At 51.8% G+C, this 17,879-nt stretch overlaps 1 long non-coding RNA gene across 1 annotated transcript in view; it reads left to right on the forward strand.

The window, feature by feature from the left end:
* The window catches only part of LOC145723549 (uncharacterized), a 48,085-nt gene extending 37,267 nt beyond the window's left edge, over positions 1–10,818 (forward strand). The window contains exons 3-4 of the long non-coding RNA XR_014148698.1: positions 7,856–8,016; positions 10,094–10,818. This is a non-coding gene — a long non-coding RNA (uncharacterized LOC145723549). The remainder of the gene's footprint in view (positions 1–7,855; positions 8,017–10,093) is intronic.
* The last annotated feature ends 7,061 nt before the right edge of the window (positions 10,819–17,879 follow it).

The following is a 17,879-nucleotide window of genomic DNA, read 5'->3' on the forward strand; positions in this document are numbered from 1 at the left end:
CCCTAGTTTAATCCAGGCCAATGCAACAGAAACTTTTTGAGCTTTTACTATGTGCAGGTAGTATGGTAGGTATTTTGTAGGATCAGGTGAATCATGGATCAGACATTAACTTTTCCCTTAAGAAGCTTACAGTTGAGTGAAAAGAACTAATGATAGGGGCGCCTGGGTGGCTCAGTCTGTTGAGTGTCTGCCTTCGGCTCAGGTCATGATCCCAGGGTCCTGGGATCGAGCCCCGCATCGGGCTCCCTGCTCAGCGGGAAGCCTGCTTCTCCCTCTGCCCCTCCCCCTGCTTGTGTTCCCTCTCTCGCTCTCTGTCAAATAAATAAATAAAATCTTTATAAAAAAAAAAGAAAAGAATTAATGATAATATGAATAAGATCTCTCCATGCCCCCTGCCTCACGGACACCTAGCACAGCCCTTGGTACACAGCAGGTGCTCAGTATATGTTGACTGAATGTAAGCTATGAACTGTAATAGGCGGCAGACCCAGGTGGGTCTTTTATGGAGGGCTTTGATGGCTGCTTAAGAGTCCTCTGCTCCTCCATTTGTCCACTGATTCTTCGTCAAGACCGAGCAAGACCAGAGTAGGGCAAAACCCCAGCTTCTCCTCTCTCCTGCCACCCGCCCTCCTCTGAACTCTGAGGAGTCTGCGGATGTCAGGAGGAAGTGGCCAGGCTGCGGAAGGCAGGCTCATTTCCAGTGTGGGGCCGGGCCGCCAGCCCCGGGTCCTGTTTACACAGCAAGGCGGGCAGGCCGGTAGGACTTGGCGGCAAATGCGCTTCTGCCTCTGAGAACAGAAGAGGCTAGCAGAGCCTGGCCAGGCCAGGCGCGGGGAGGCCTGTGCCAAGGGGAAAGTCGAATGTAAAGAGTGTTTCCTCCTGGCCAGGCAGCCCCAGACTTTTGTCTCCAGTCTGTGGGCAGTTCCTCCAGTGATTCACAATCAGCGGGAACTTAAAAATAAACCCCACCTCGGCCTCGCACCACAGGCTGGCCGGCACCTGGGGGGCTTGGGAGACAGGGAGGTTGAGGAGAGGCCCTGAGGAGGGCCGAGGCACCTGGGTGAGGCTGGCTGCCGGGCAAGGGCATCTCCGGCCGGGCAGAGGCTTCGCCGGGCTGTTGCCAGGAGTCACGTTTTCCACCAAAGGACTTGGAAATTAGGCCGCTGGTCTGGAGCAAGGAACTCTGCAAGGCCTGGGTTTTCCCCTCCGGAGTGTGGTCGATGAGGCTAGGTAGAATTTTGAAACAGCTGGGCTTTAAGGCATATTTTGGATATAATTTCGAATTTATGGAAAAGTTGCAAAAAGTAGAACAGAGAACCCCTGTGTAAACTGTAACCAGATTCATCAATTGTTTACATTCTGTCCCATTTTCCTTCTTCATTCTTTCTCTCGTATTTTTTTTTTTCCAGAACCATCTAAAAGTAGGCTTCCGGCATCACCCCTCTCTGGCCCCAGTGCCTTCGGTGTACATTTCCTGAAACAGCCCGTGCTTGAATTCCTGACTGACCACTTACTAAGTGTATTATTCCAGGGCAAGCTGTTCAAGTCCCGCATCCCCCTCTGGGAAGCGGTGCTGCGAAGACCCCTCATGCGGAGAGGACGACAAGTAACTGGAAACATCTGCTGGAATAGTAATAATCAGCACAGCTCATTATCATGTGCAGAGCAACTTGCACACATTATGTCATTCGGCCTGCACCACATCTCTCCTTTTCCAATGAAGAAATGGCCTCAAAGACGGTGTGTAATTCGTCACACAGCACGCTAGGCTTTGCTGCCCACAGTAAGCACTGAATTCCGGGCCTGTCTCTTCCCTATACATATATTTGCTGTTTATTGCAATCAAAGGTTGGGCTCTAGGGCCTCAGTCTCCCCATTGTGCTGTGGGCACAGGATCTCTGGGGTAGGATGCGAGATGCTTCTGCAGCAACCCAGCGCCCCAGATCCCTGGAGACCAGCTAGGAAGGAGCCCTTCCTGTGTCAGGGCTGGAGCGGAAGCTGCTCCAGCGGCCATATCGGCTTCCTCTGAGTTCTTCTGGCCACCCCATGATCTGGGCTCAAAACTCTTGCAGATTGTCTCTGGAAACTCCGGGAAATCTCACCAGAAGACCCCGAGCCTCCCGGGTCTCCGGAGGTCCTGCAGTGATGAGGCCTGGCCACCAGATGGCCCTACACAGGCCACCGTGCTCTCAAGGAAGAGACCTGTCCTCTGTCCAGTGTCTGAGAGTGGCCACTCTCCTCCGAGTACGTTCGTTCTGCCATCCCATTAGCCTCTGGCTGCAGCCAAGGAAACTGAGACCACAGGGGGCAGCGACCCACTGTGGTCACTTGGCTCACCCTTTGGGCTTCCCAGGGGTTGTTACCTTGGTTGAGCAAGGCCATAGGACTGTGGCAGTTGCTGGATTTCTCTGGACCTGTGTTTCCAGGTGTGCAGGAAAGGGCGAGTCACTTCCGCCTGGCTTTCTTCAGGGGGTCTGGATGTCAGGTCAAATACCCAGGCTCGTCTGCCTCGTCCGGTCTGTGTTCTGTGTCGTCGCGGGTACGAAGAGCTGCCCGTATCCGAAGTGCTCTGAGGCTCTAAGCCTGCACGCCAGAGAGCAGCCACCTACAGGCAAGCTCCATGCTGGCCTTCAGCTCCCAGAGCGACCTTGCTTGTAAACTCTAGTGCAGGACACCCCGGGGCTCATCTCACCTGTGCCTTCCATTCCTCAGATTGAGGAAAGTCCAGAGAGGGCCAGTGACTTGCCCAAGGTCTCACAGTCCCACCTGACCACACCATAGTGCACATCCCCTAACCCTGGGGACGGCCATCATGAACTCTTCTCTCTGCCCAGAGACCCAGCAAAGCCCGTGTGGGGAAGGGCTGATACAGCTGGGGCAGGAATGGGCACGTAGGGGGCCACCAGGCCCTGGAGGCCAGGCTGCAAACGGGCTCAGTTCAGAGCCCAAGGGAACTCCTTTTTCCTAAGGGACAGCCCTCCCTCACCCCAAGGTCTTCCATGGAAAAACCCCTCGGGGCTCACCTGCCCAGACCCTGGGGGGAATATTTTAAAAGTTTAAACACTCTCCAGGAACGTGCTACGTTTCTATTCATACAGTGTATCTATGATTTTATTTATGAAATAAGGCTTCTGTTCTCTGTTAATTAGTGGGCTCATGTAAAAACCCTCTCCCTTAGCTCAGGATGTGGGGCACAGGGGGAAAACCAATAAAAATATAAAAATATGGAATTCCAGATGCACTGGGCAGGACCAGGCTTCCTGCCTGGGGGTGGGGTGGGGGTGTACATTACCCCATATTAGTAACTGTCCAGAACCCCAGGCTGATAACGTGCATATTTTGGGAAGCACATGCTAGTAACTTGAACTCATTCATACTTAACTGTAACTGGCTGATGGAGTGGCTTTTCCTTGAGCAAGTTTGGATGGGGAAGAAGAGAGGGAGCAGGGCCCTGAGAGCCCAGGAGCTGGGATGGGGAGGAACAGGGCAGAGGGTTGGGGGTGTGCACAGAGACTGGAAGTAGAGGGCCCCAGAGATTGCCCATATTGCCCACCTGCCAAAAGGAAATGGGAGATTTGTTTTCAGGAGAGGCCCGCCTGAGTTGCAGGGGGCACAGATAATAACTCTGTTTCCATGAGTCAGAGTTTGTAAGGGGGTGGGGGTGGGGGATGGAGAAAGAAGCATACCTGTGACCTAGAATTTCCCCAGCAGGAGGGGTCGGCCAGTAGTCCCAGCCTTACCCAGCTCTCTGCAGAGCCTCCCAACTGGCCTGGGAAGCAGGAACTGGGAAGTCATCTCCAGTTCTCTCCCGGTAGACTGAGGCCCAGAGAAAGAGAGGGGCTTGCCTAATAGTGGTCAACTGAGTGCCTAAATGCCTAGAAGACAACCAAGGTTTCTTACTCTGCGGCTTTTTACTCACATTCTGCCTGAATCTGGAGTTAGGCCAAACCAATTTCTGGCTCTGTGCCCCTGGACAAGTTAATGAACCTCTCCAAGCTCAGTTTCCCTCATCTGTAAAATGGGAGTGGTATCTCCTCTCTCCTGGGGTTGCTGACAGGATGTGATACTGTATGAAAGAGCCTGGCATACCGTAGGCCTGCGATTAATGGTAGCTATATTACAGAGGAGTTGGATTTTACTTGGGGTACAGTTCTTAAGGCAGCTTAATGCAAAAAAAAAACCCCAAAAATCCCCTTGAAAATCCTTTACGAAGGTACTATGAAGAGTTAAATCCTTATTGGGGGTTAAGTGGGGGAGAAAGAAGAAGGCTTTAGGGCTGCCCAGGAGCCAAGACGGTGAGGCATTGTGGCGGCCGACTGTATACCGTGGAAAGGGTGTACGCAGTCCTGGCCAGTGTAGGAGGGTGGGTGCCGGGATGGGCAGGACCTTGATCGCCAGGTGAAGTCAGGCCCTGCTTGCTGTTGTCTGGAGGTGTTTGATTTTGGCAGTGGGGTGTTTCAGGGAGGTTCCGTGTGTGTGTGTGTGTGTGAATTTCCATCCACTCCTGTTGTGTGTGTGTGTGAATTTCCATCCACTCCTGAAGTTGTTTCTCTGCCGAACAGCCGCCCGTTTATGGCTCCTGGCAGCCCCTCTGCGGCCTCTCCCAGCGCTCCTCCTCCCTGGCTGTCTGGACGCCAACTGAATTTGATGTGGGGAATTTGAGGAATTTGAAAAGGCAGAATGCAAAATGCCACCGGTGGCGACTGCCTTGTCAGCCTCCAAGGGGGAAAAGCCCCCCGTTTGTGGGGCAGTGGAAGACAAGTGTGGAGCCCCGGGGTCCGGACCCTGCCCCTGGCGCGCCCGGCCCCCAGCGCAGGTTCCTTAAGCCCCATCCCTGAAAAGGGGGCGATGTCACCACCGTCGAGCTGTTGGGGGGCCAGGCTCCGGAACCGAGAGCCGGCCTTGTGCTCTCCGAGCGCGTCACCCGCCGCGTGTTGGAGAGGTTACCGAGGATTCCTCAGTGCCCTGCTCTTCCCGAGCAGCGAGCGGAGTCCCGGGGAAGACTTCTGTCTGGGGCCCCGGGGGGCAGACCTGGGCCGCGGCCAGGATCCCAGCGCCGGAGCCGGGGGTGGGGTGGGGGGCGGGGGTGGGGGGGAGGCCGGGCCGCCTGAGGTCGCCGGGCGGCCCCGGGCCCTGCGCCGCCCCGGACCCTCGGGGCCGCCTCGCCGCCCCCGGGCCTGCCCGCTGCGGGCGCCGGTGCCGGGAGCCGGGAGCCGCGCCCGGTCGGGGCGCCTCTATCTCCCGCGGCCGCGGCGTCTCCCAGTCTCGGCCGCCCGAGCGCCGCGCGTTATCTGCTCCCGGCCGGCCGGGCCCCTTCCCGCCTGCCTGCCTTCCCGCCGGGCCGGGGCCGCCGCGGCGACGGGCCGCTCCCGCCTTATCGGCCGCCCCCGCGAGCGCGCTGGTGGCCCCCCCCGCCCCCGGGCGCCGGGGATGCGGCAGGTCCCCTCGCCCCGCCCGGCCCGCCCCTCCCCGGGCTGCCCCTGCCCGCCGCGCCCCCTCACCCCAGGATGCCCCTTCCCTGACGTGCCTCCTCCCCACCAGGCCTCCCTCCCCAAGATGCCCCTTCCTCCAGCTGCTCCCCCCAAAGCTGCCCCCTCTGGGCCAAGCTGCTGGGAGTCCTGTCCCCAAGGGGCACTGCATCAGAAAAGGGTTTTTGTCAGACTTGTCCTTTCCTTAAAAAGATAAGCCTAACTATGCTTAATCCCATTTTTAGTCACGTTTTGAAGGATTTCACAAAAGAGACAAAGTTATGCAAAACAAAACAAAAAAACAAAAGCGCCCAGCTTCTAAACCCACTATACAGTGCTTATCTACCAGATCTTTGGAAAACGCTTCTACTCAGGGCTCAATGTGTTCAATGCAGCACCCCTTGGAAGCTTAGTTTCCCCACCTGAGTATTTGACACTGTAGAACTTGAAGGTCCCCCCCACGGTGCAGAGACTGTGGGGTGCAGACCTCTGTAATAACAATTTGGCAGTATAGATGGAAAGCCATAAAAGTATTCATACCCTTTGACTCAGTAATCTCTTTCTGGGAATGTATCCCAAGGAAACAGTTCAGCAGCAGCAAAAGAAAAAAAAAAACAAAACAAAAAACTACGGGTTCGTCAATGTGTTATTTGTAAAGCGAGTACGCATATCTTTCTAAGTGCAAAATAGGAATACACAAGTTGCTTGGAACTGGGTTTGAACCCCCCATGGTCACCCACAAACCTTGAGTGATTGTCTTCACCTCACTGAATTTCCCTTTTCCTGTCTGGAAAGTGGAGAATCCCACCCCTCAGAGGGCTTTTGTAAGAATTCCAGGAGACAACCTGTGACACATCTACAGGGTTTGGGTAGAGGAAGAAAATAAAAAATGTTTATTTTCCTTTCTCCATCCTTACAGAAATGAAAGTTGGGGATATTTCAAGCCACATTTGTAAATACTAAAGAACATGCATCTGGTGGTGAAGAGCTTGGGATTTTTGAGTCCTTCAATATTGGATTAGATCAGAATCCTAGCTTCACCACTTATTTCACCACTTATTTCCTTGACAAGAGAATAAAAGATGTAATAGAACATACCCCCTAACTGTCGTGAGAGTTACATTAGGTAATATGCACAACATGTGTGCGTCTGGGCCTGTCATGTAATAAGCACTCAATATTTGGTAGCTATTATTATTATTATTAAATAGTGTTTAAAACTGGAATTAGGGGCTCCTGGGTGGCTTAGTCGGATAAGCGTCTGCCTTCAGCTCCGGTCATGATCCCAGGGTCTGGGATTGAGCCCCATGTGGGGCTCCCTGCTCAGTGGGGAGTCTGCTTCTCCCTCTCCCTCTGCTACTCCCCCTGCTTGTGCTCTCTCGCTTCCTGTCAAATAAATAAATACACTCTTTTAAAAAAAAAAACCTGGAAATAACTTCAGTACCCCAAAATACTACAAGCTGACTAAGCCAGTGACTCTTTTAGTGGAATATGATGCAGTATTTCAAAAGAGTTAAGATAATTAATATAAACTAATGAGGAAAGATGTACAGGGTAAGTGCAAAACGAACATTGCATCCATCTGGATAACTGATCTAAATATGAAAAATCAGAAGTAAAAATATAAGGTGAATGCTTTAGGAAAAGTCTTGTATAATCTTGGGGGTAGGGAGAATCTTTTCGAGGAGCCAGGGACCCATGAGCATGAAGGAAAAGACAGGTTAGACCAAATTAAGATGTTTAGAGGTCTACACAGTAAGAGACTCCACAAGCAAGTCTAGAGACAGTAGTAGATGGGGAGAAATATTTGGTATGTATAAAATAGACAAAGTGGGGGGCGCCCGGGTGGCTCATTCGTTAAGTGTCTGCGTTCGGCTCAGGTCATGATCCCAGGATCTTGGAATCGAGCCCCATGCCAGGCTCCTTGCTCAGCGGGAAACCTCCTTCTCCCTCTCCCTTTGCCCCTTCCTGCTGCTCATGCGCTTGCTCTCTCTCGCTCGCTCACTCTTGCTCTATTTCAAATAAATAAAATCTTAAAAAAATAAAATTAAGGGTTCATGTCTTTCATATCCCTTTTGATCCCTCATGTGGAATTCCTATAAATTAATTGGAAAAAGTCAAACAATAGAAAAATGCACAGCATCACTTCACAGATGAGGAAATGCAAACATGAGAAAGGCACACAGCCTTCCCAGTTGCTGGGGAAATGCAAATAAAAATATAAACTAAATACCATTTTTCACCAAGCACTGTTAAAGTAGAAATGGGCATGCCCTTTGCCCCACCAGTCCCACTTTCAGAACTTTATCCATAAAATCTAGCCATTAAAAAAAATATTTTTTACTATAGTGTTCTTTATAATGACAGTCTGCCGTGTCTGCCTCTAGGGCGTAGGAGGATAAATTTGGTTACATCCAAACTTGAGAATACTGTGGACTGCTAAGAGCGAGCTCGTTGAAGAAATAAGTGTTGGTGAAGATGTGGAGAAAGGGGAACCCTCGTGCACTGCTGGTGGGAATGCAAACTGGTGCAGCCGCTGTGGAAAACAGTACGGAGGTTCCTCAAACAATTAAATATAGAATTACCATATGATCCGGTAATCCCACTGCTGGGTATTTATCCAAAGAATACAAAAACACTAATTCAAAAAGATATATGCACCCTTATGTTTATTGCAGCATTATTTACAATAGCCCAAATATGGAAGCAACCCAAGTGTCCATCAGCTGATGAGTGGATAAAGAAGATGTGGTGTACATATACAATGGAATATCATTCAGCCATCAAAAAGAATGAAATCTTGCCATTTGCAACAACATGGATAGATCTAGAGAGTATAATGCTAAGTGAAATGAATCAGTCAGAGAAAGACAAATACCATATGATTTCACTCATATACGGAATCCAAGAAAAAAACAAATGAACAAAGAAAAAAAGAGACAAAACAGAAACAGACTCTTAACTCTAGAGAACAAACTGATGGTGACCAGAGGGGAGGCAGATGGGGGATGGGGGAAATAGGTGATGGGGATTCAGTGGACACTTACCATGATGAGCACTGAGGAATGTGTAAAATTGGTGAATCACTATATTGTACACCCGAAACTAACACTGTGAACTATACCAGAATTAAAAAAAAAAAAGGAATGTATTTGCTCAATCCCATATACAGTGACTTGGGTTCTCTGTGATATTGATAGGCAAACCAAGACAATTGTGCAGTAGTATATAAAGTATGATCCCAATTTGTGTTTAAAAAAAGCCTCTGTGTGTGTGTGTGTGTGTGTGTGTGTGTGTGTGAGTGAGAGAGAGAGAGAGAGAGAGAGGAGCAAGCTTCCCAGCCTTCAACCAGGGTATATATTTGGTTACGTTTGAGCCTAAGGAAAAGTGGGTGCATATATGAAAGAAAGCAGTAAGTGGTTTTGCCCATTTTTCTTTTTTTCCCTAGTTTTACTGAGATATAATTGACATATTGTATATGTTTCAGGTGTGCAACATGATGAATTGAGATATATTTTATCTATCATATATATAAATACATATATATGATCACCTCCATAAGTTCAGCTAATTTTTTTTTTTTAAAGATTTTATTTATTTATTTGACAGAGAGAGACACAGCGAGAGAGGGAACACAAGCAGGGGGAGTGGGAGAGGGAGAAGCAGAGAGCCCGACGCGGGGCTTGATCCCAGGACCCTGGGATCATGACCCGAGCCGAAGGCAGACGCTTAACGACTGAGCCACCCAGGCGCCCCAGTTTAGCTAATTTTTAAGTGTCCAATACAATAGTGTTAACTATATATATTTTGTTGTGCAACAGATCTCTAGAACTTTTTCATCTTGCATAACTGAAACTCTATACCCGTTGAACAACTCCCGATATCCCCCTCCCTTCAGCCCCTGGAAACCACATTCTACTTTCTGTTTCTATGAGTTTGATGACTTTAGAGACTTCATATAAAAATAGAATCATGCAGGAATTGTCTTTTTTTTTTAAAAGATTTTATTTATTTGGGAGAGAGCAAGAGCGAGAGAAATCACAAGCGGGGGGAGGGGTAGAGAAAGAGGGAGAAGCAGGCTCTCTGCTGAGCAGGAAGCCCTGAGCCATGCTGGGGCTCGTTCCCAGGACCCTGGGATCAGGACCTGAGTGGAAGGCAGACACTTAACCGACTGAGCCACCCAAGCACCCCTAGAATTTGTCTTTTTTCGATGGACTTATTTCACTTAGCATAATGCCCTCAGGGTTTGTCCAGGTTGTAATGTCTGACAAGATTTCCTTCTTTTCTTAAGGCTGAATAACATTCCATTGTACATATAGACTACATTTTGTTTTGTCCTTCCATAGACAGGTAGGTTGCTTCCACCTCTTGGCTATTGTGAATAATGCAGCAATAAACATGAATATGCAAATGTCTCTTTGAGACACTGTTTTCAATTCTTTTGGATATATACTGCTATGGACTGAATGTTTGTGTCCTCCCAAATTCATATGTTGAAACCCTAATCCTACTGCGGCGGTATTTAGAGATGGGGCCTTTGGGTGGTGATTAGACCATGAGTGTGGAGCCTTCATGAGTTAGTGGAATTTAATGCATTAGTAGAATTAGCTTTCTGCTCTTTTCAGTGTGAGGATCCAAGAAATCAGCAGCCTGCAGCCCAGAAGAGGGCCCTCAACAGAACTTGACCGTGCTGGTACCCTGATCTTGAACCTCCAGGCTCCAGAACCATGAGAAATACATTTCTGTGGTTTATAAGCCACACATCTATGGTATTTTGTTATAGCAGTCCAAATGGACTAAGACATATACCAAGAAGTGGAGTTGCCGGATCATCTGGTAGTTCTATTTTTACATTTTTGAGGAATTGCCATACTGTTTTCCATAGTGGCTGCACCATTTTACGATTCCACCAAGATTGCACAAAAGTTCCAATTTCTCCACATTCTCACCAACACTTGTTATTTTCCAGTTTGTGTGTGTGGTTGTTTTTGTTTTTGTTTTTTGTTTTAGACAGTGACCATCCTAATGAGTGTGCGGCAATTTTTCATTGTAATTTTGATTTGCATTTCTCTGATGATTAGTGATGTCGCGCATATCTTCATGTGCTTGCTGGCCATTTGTATGTCTTTTTGGAGAAATGTCTATTCAAGTCCTTTGCCCATTTTACATCGGGTTATTTGGGGGTATTTTTGCTATTGAGTTACAGGGGTTACTTATATATTCTGGATATTAACCCCTTATTACACATATGATTTGCAAGTATTTTCTTCCGTTCTATCGGTTGCCTTTTTGCTCTGTTGTTGTTTCCGCTTTGTTTTCTGTGTTGCGTGGAAGTTTTTTAGTTTGGTGTAGTCCCACGCGTCTCTTTGCTTTTGTTCCCTGTGCTTTTTGTGCCAGATCCAAGCAATCCTTGCCCAATCCCATGTTGTAGAGCTTCTCCCCTATGTTTTCTACTAGTAGCTCTGTGGTATCAGGTCTTACACTTAGGTCTTTAACCCACTTTGAGTTGATTTTGTATCGAGTGTAAGATAAGGATCGGACTTCATTTTTTTGCATGTAAATGTGCAGTTTTCCCAACACCATTTGTGGAAGAGACTCTCCTTTCCCCATCATGTAGCCCTGGCATGCTTGTGGAAGATCATTTGACCATACATAGGAGGGTTTGTTTCTGGGCTCTCTGGTTCCGTTGGTCTAGATGTCTGTTTCTGCTCCAGTACCGTATTGTTTTCTGTATCATAGCTTTATAATATGTTTTAAGATCAGGAAGTGTGAGGCTTCCAATTTCGTTCTTCCTTCTCCTCCATATTTTAATGTGGCAGATTTCCATCAAGTACATGTTGAACTCTCAGCCCTGGGAAAGCTAAGAAGGCCCAGTGAAAGGACGTAGAATGGATTCCCACCTGGGGAAACTCCCACTGGGGCAGGCTGTTAGCTCCTGACATTGGGGGCCCACACAGCCTTCCACCATTGTCTCTCTCGATCTGCTCAGCCTGCGACAGTCCCACGTTGGCTGGCTGGTGGGGGTTATGTTACTTTATCTTTTTCTTCTTTCATATCCCTCTTTCCTCCTCCCATCCCTCCTCCTATCCTTCCTTCTTTCCTTCCTCTTCTCTCCCTCCCCCTTCTAGCCCGGCTGAACTGGGTGACTTGCCTAAAGTAACCTAGGAGTGATGCAAGGCCCAGTCCTCCTGACCTTTGTCTCTTTCCTCAGGGAAAAGAGGAAGGAAGTGGGGAAATACCATTGTCCAGGCTCCAGGCTGAGAACTCCACTCTAAAGCTAGGGTTTTTTTTTTTTTTTTTTTGCCTCTACTTCCTTATCTATAGGTCTACAGATGAGGAAACTGATGCTTAGTTGCTACTATGGGGTCTGAGGTTCCTGCCTGCTGCAGAATACTAGGGAAGTGCCTCACGTGGATCCTCTAAATGTCTCCTCCCAACAGCACTATGAGGATAGTGATTATGCCCCCATTTTCCAGGTGAGGAACAGCCGGCTCCGAGCCCCAGGTCACACAGTTGGCTAATAAAAGAGCTGGGGTCCACACCCAGGCCATCAGGCTGTCCAGCTGGTGCTCCTGATCACCACGTACAGCCCCAGGCCCTGGTCGGCCCCCTCCCCTCCAAACCTCCCGGACAGAGGCCATTCAGGGAGGTCTCCCAATGGCTGTTTTATTGTGACGGATTAGGTCAAGTTTTGATGGTGTTACTTGTCACCCGTTTGCAAATGATGGATGGAGGCTGCAGTTTCCAAGGCGCAGAGTGTCCCTGGTCTCAGACACAGAGGGGCAGGTGCGAGTCAGGGGGGCAGGAAAGCCTTGAGGAGTGTAGGATTTGACCATGTCGTGGGGAAGGCCGTTCTAGTTAGATGGGACGACAATAAACGTGAGAGAACATCAGCTAGGCGATTGCCCTGCATCGAGACTATTCCAGGAGCTTTACATCTGTTAATTCATGGAACCCAGAAACAATCCTGCGAGGTAGGTGCTTTTATTATTCTGACACAAGAGGAAAGAGGCTCAGAGAGGCTCAGGACACACAGCTGGTGTGAGGAGGGCCTGAGCCAGGACTGAGGTCCCAGTACTGCATGTTGGAGGGAGGCTGTGTGTTTAGGAAAGGCTTTTTTAATTTTTAAAGCAAAGGGTGGGTGTGGGGGCCTCCCTTGTTGAAGGGACAGCTACCCAGAGCTCTTAGGCCTACAGAAGCCAGGTCATTTATCCTCTGTAAGCGCCCTTGTAAAATGGGACAATGACCATCTCTCCCCACATTCTCTCCTTTCCAAGCCCACCCCCTCTGCCAACAGTAGAGAGAATTCTCAACTTTGCAGCAAAGCTCTGGGGCATTAGGGGGCGCTGTTCCTAGGAGGGCCCCCGACTCTGGCAGCACGGGGCTAAAGCCAGTCTCTCCTCAGGTCCCCGCCAGCCCCGTGTCCCTGGCAGTCCTGCCCACTGCAGGGTTGTGGGAGCCCGGGGGGTTCTTCCTGCCCTGGCTCTCCCTCCGCAGGAGCCCATGCAGGACACCTGGGAGACCTAGGAACGGTCGTGCACCCACAATGTCCTAGGTAAAGACCCTTGAGTCCTGGCTCCCCCCTCGCCCCACCTCGCTGTGTGACCTTGGAGCTTTCATTTGCTTCGCTGGGTTGTTGTGAAGATTAGATGAGTTTCTATTTGTGGGATGCTCTGCATACTGCCTGGCCCAGAGTGATTGCTACGTGAGTGGTGCTTTTATTTTCATAATGCAGCAAATACTTAGGGAGCCGCCTGCCAGGCACCAGGCTAGGTCCTGGGAGACTGGGATGGATGAGGCAGGACCCTCTGGGCCCTCACGGGGCTCAGTGTCTGCAAGGGGGACCTGCCGTTCTGGCCTGGGCCTGAGGGCTTTCCTGGAATGTGGGTTTATCAGCACCCAAACCGGGAACACTGGTGGCAAACTGGGACAACTTGGTCACCTGACTGTCTAGTGGGGACACGGATCATTGAACAGGCCAGCCCAGGTAGGCATGGTAAAGAAGTCTGGGGTGTCCTGGAAGCCCTGAGTGGGGGAGGACCAAAGCCTGGGGGGCAGAGAGGGCTTCCAGAAGGAGAGTGTTTAAACTGAGGCCTGGAGAATGAAGAAGAATGAGTGAACAAGGAAAGGAGGGTGTTGGTGTGGGGGGAAGGGAGGACAGCGTGCTGGGCAGGGGAATGGCACGTGGGCAGAGCTGGGGGCCAGTAGGAATGGAGCACATGTGGACCAAGGTGTGCCCAGAAACACAGACACACACACCTAGGACACCCTCCCACACCCAAGCCGGGGGCAGGGTGCACCGGCCAGTATGGCAGGCGGACCCGCTTGTATACCCATACATCTCACAATCTCTGGGGAGAGTCCTAGAAGAGGGGGTGCTGTACCTAAAGATAGAAGCCCGGTGGAGCTTTAGACCTGAGAACATGTTATGCCTACACCAAAAGATAAAATCATCTAAACCAACATCCGTGCATGCTCATTGCAGCCAGGGGCCTGGAGGCAGAGGTCCCAAGACCCCCTAGCAAAGGCCTTCCCGGCCTTGGGGGGCCAAGCTGGCCCAGGAAGGGGAAGAGGCCACAGCCACACTGTCTGCCACCTGGGCCTCCCCCCAGGACCTCCGCAGGCAGAACTAAACAGGCCGGCTTATCAGCTGTCGCCGCGGTGTCCGACCCAGCGCTCTGAGCAGGGCTCGCTGCTGGGAAAGCAGCCCCCAGCCTTTTGCCAGGGACAGCACTGGCCCAGGGTGGGGAACCAGCGGGGGTGTTTTCCCAGGGGTCAGCCTGAGGTAGGGGTGTCTGGTGAGTGGGTAGACCCGGGCCTGGAGCCTAGGAGTTGATCTGCTACAGATTTGCTGGGGAGTTTCACGGAATGAATTTGGGACGTTATTTTAAAATTATATGAGTGATCCCAAAATGCATTCTCCTTATAAAATAATCAGGTACCTCTTCAGCATGTGAATGATAAGTTCCCCCTCTCTGGAAACAGGCCTGTTGGGTGCTGGGTCCAAGCTGTACTTTGTAACATACTCGCCCTCATTCAGTACTCACAGCCCCCGGGGAGGCAGGCACTGAGCCCCAGCTGGGTGAAGGTTGTCCTGGACCCCAGGGCAGGGCTGCAGCAGAGCTGTCTCTGAGAACCTTCCCACTCTCTTCCGGGAGCCCCTCAGCAACTCCTCATTGAGAGGTGGGGACACTGATGTCAGAAAAGTATCATCTGGCCTCTCTGGGCCTCAGTGTTCTCATCCCAGCAATGGGTCAGACATTGTGGCCCTGCTTTCAGGGTAGGCACGAGGGTGGACCGGGGACTGTGGGTGGCTCTTGTGCCCAGGGATGAAGGGGTGGGGAGTTCCTCCTATGTTCACCTCTCTTCTCTCTATCCCAGGGGCCCCAGCTGGGGGCGATGGGGGTGTTGCCCCCATCCACTGCCTTTGTCACCCAAGGCCTGTCAACCCCCACTGGGTTTGGTCCCCAGACACGGCACACCTCGCCTCTCCTGGCTGGCCCCTGGCTTCTTGCGCAGGGAGACTAGACTGTGGCCTGCTTGGCCAGCCTGGCTGGGCCAAACCCTCATCTCTGGGGGTGAGGAGAAGAGCTGGGAGGGGGAAGGAGGAAGGGAAGGAGGAGGGGCCTTCAGAGGGATAGTTTAGACAGACCAAGGGGGCTGGAAGTAGGAGGTGGGGGGATAGAGTCAGGGCAGAGGGGAGGGCTAGGGCTGGGCCCCTAACACCTCACGGGCTGCCATACCTGACTCACCACCTCTTCCCCAACCTGCCCCAGCTCTTGTGGGGACTGGGGAGTATACCATCTACTTGGACTTAGGCTAAAATCTGGGTGTACCGCTCGTCCCTTGCTCCCTGAAGACAGCCAGTAACCAAGTCCTAGGACTCCTGCCTCCCAGCTCTCTCCCCAGCCTGGGCCTTCTCCCCTATGCTCTGGGGGCTCAGGCCTCTTTTCCTCCTGTCAGGACCTTGACCCTGGTTCCCGAGGGGCTCAATCAATGTTGCATGGGTGGACAAGAGTGAGGACAGACAGAACTAGGTGCTGAGGACAGGGAAGTTGGGAGCATGGGGGTACCCTCTTTAGATGAGCTCCCAGTGATCTGTGCCTGGGGGCATCCCATTGTGGTAGAGAAGACAGGAATATGTTCCTGGAGAGGCCTCGGCAACCCCCAGCCCTGAGCATCTCAGGGCAGGCCCAGCCAGGACCTTCTCAAGCAGGGAGGGCACTCCTGGCCTCTATGGCTTGTCCCTGGGTGGCATCATCTTCCGGAAGCTGTTCCCAAGTACTCCCACGGGGTCCCTCCCTGGCTCGTACCCTCCCCAGCCCGGCGCAGCCTGCCGCAGGATGTTGGCTCCCTGTGGCCAGCCCCCCACGTCTCCCCAAGCTCTTGTCTCAGCCCTAGCTTCCTCTGTTCCTCGGCTCACAGCCCGGGCTCTGGCCACCGGCCCACTGAAGACTCTGGGCTGTTCCTTGGCAGCACCCTGCTTCTCTTCAGCCTTTGTTGGTGCCATAAGTTCTGCCTGAGGCTTCTCCCCACTCCTCCTCCTCCTGCAAAGCCTTGCCCCATCCAGGCCCCAAAATACAACCTTTTCAGGGCCACTTCCCGGATTCCTTCACTGACCACAGCTCTTAGCTTCCTCTGTCTGGTGTTGGACTTGTTTCTGGTCTTATGTCTCCAGGAGCCTGGGAGGAGCTCCTTGACCCCAGTCTTGGCACTTGACCTTTCTCTGCTTTTTCTGTAGACTGGGGACATTGCCCTTCTCTGCCCATGTGGTCACCCCGTCACAGTGGCAGATGCCTGTCATCCCCTCCCAGGCAGGCTAGCTGGGGCTCAGAGTTGGTCAGCTCTGAGTTCGCATGTGACCCATTCCCTCCTGGCTGTGAGGCCTTGGACAACCAACTTAGACTCTCTGAGCCTTGATTTCCCCTTCTGAGGGAAACGGTTGAATCTACCTCCAGGAGTGCCTTAGATCCAGCCCTTCCTCTGGACAAGTCCCTCTCATGGAGGGCCAAAAGGGTGTGTCCACGCAGAGCCCACACACCCCCTTTGCTCCCAACTACACTCTAGCCCCAGGGACTGGAAATCCCTCCCAGATGGCCTTGCCCCCTCTCCAGGGTCCACCCTCCTGAGGGCAGACACGGATGCCAAAGTGCGCACCCCGAGGCTGGGCGGGGGTCTCGGGGCGCGTGTTTGGAGGCGGTCTGGAGCTGGGGGTAGAAAGAGAAGGGGGAAGGCTGGGACGGGGGTCGCCAGTTCCAGGGAGGGACTCCGGGAAATCTAAGCGTGAACTTGTCCTTCCCAGCGATTCTGAGGGTACCTTTGCTGCTATGGAAAGGCAGGAGGATGGAACACTTGACTGATTGTTGATTTGACTTATAACTTTTAAATATTTTGATGTAGGGTGAGTGGGCCTGCAAACATTTGGGGGGCCTGCACAGCTGGGGGGAGATCGTGCGGGTTAAACCAGGTGGCTCCTGACTGTTGCTGGGAGTGCAGCAAGCCCAGGTAATGCTAGTTACTATCACCGAGGACAGGAAAGTCTGGGAGCAGGAGTGTGGCGGGGACGGGCTGCGGGCGGAGGAGTCTGGAACCCGAGCAGGAGCTGAGCTGCCCCTGCCTTTGGAGCTCGCTGGCCGAACTCCCTACCGTGTCAGGGGGCCCACGGGCTCAGGATTACTCTGCAGCTGCTGACAGCCTGGCCTCCCGTCTCCTTTCTCTGCGGGCTCTCAGCTCCCTAGGTCATCAGGGAGGGCCTCCCTGAGGAGGTGACATTTGCATGGCCCAGGAGAGAGCTCACCATGTCGCAGTGAGGCTGCTCACGTGAAGAAAAAAAAAAACTTTTATGCCCTGGAGTAAGAATCAAAACCAGGGCTTCCATTAATGTTATAACTTTGAAGACTTAGTATTATTATTTTTTACTCTACAGCGATATATAGCCAAGTCATTGTTAAAATGGCAGCATATGGAGATAAGCAAAAACCAGAAAACCCCCCAAACCCAGAAACAACACTGGCCACGCCTCCACCGGAACAAAGCCACCATGAACATTTTCCTGGGGTTTCCTTACAGCCAAAGGTCTGAACCTATACTTCTCTGATGAAGCTCTCTGCACTGGGATGGCAACGTTTAATTCTAGCAAACCGTCTCCCGTGACCTGTCCTCTCCCTGTCCACCAGGATCCCCCCGCCCGGGTCTGCTCAGCCCTCCCTGGCCAGTCTCCTCCTTTGCCTGCATCGCCCTGCTGAGTCCAGCACCCAAGACTTTGCTGAGGGAAAGTCAAGACACGCAGAGGATCAGGCCGGGTGATCATCCGCGTTGACCCCGTTTTATGTGAAAGGGACTGCTTGCCCAAGAATACGCAGCAACTTGGTGGCCCGGCTGGGGCAAGAGCTCAAATCTTCTGATGGCCAA

The sequence above is a fragment of the Leptonychotes weddellii genome, chromosome 9 (assembly GCF_054177405.1).
Source record: "Leptonychotes weddellii isolate Sample4059 chromosome 9, ASM5417740v2, whole genome shotgun sequence".
Classification (NCBI taxonomy): domain Eukaryota; kingdom Metazoa; phylum Chordata; class Mammalia; order Carnivora; family Phocidae; genus Leptonychotes; species Leptonychotes weddellii.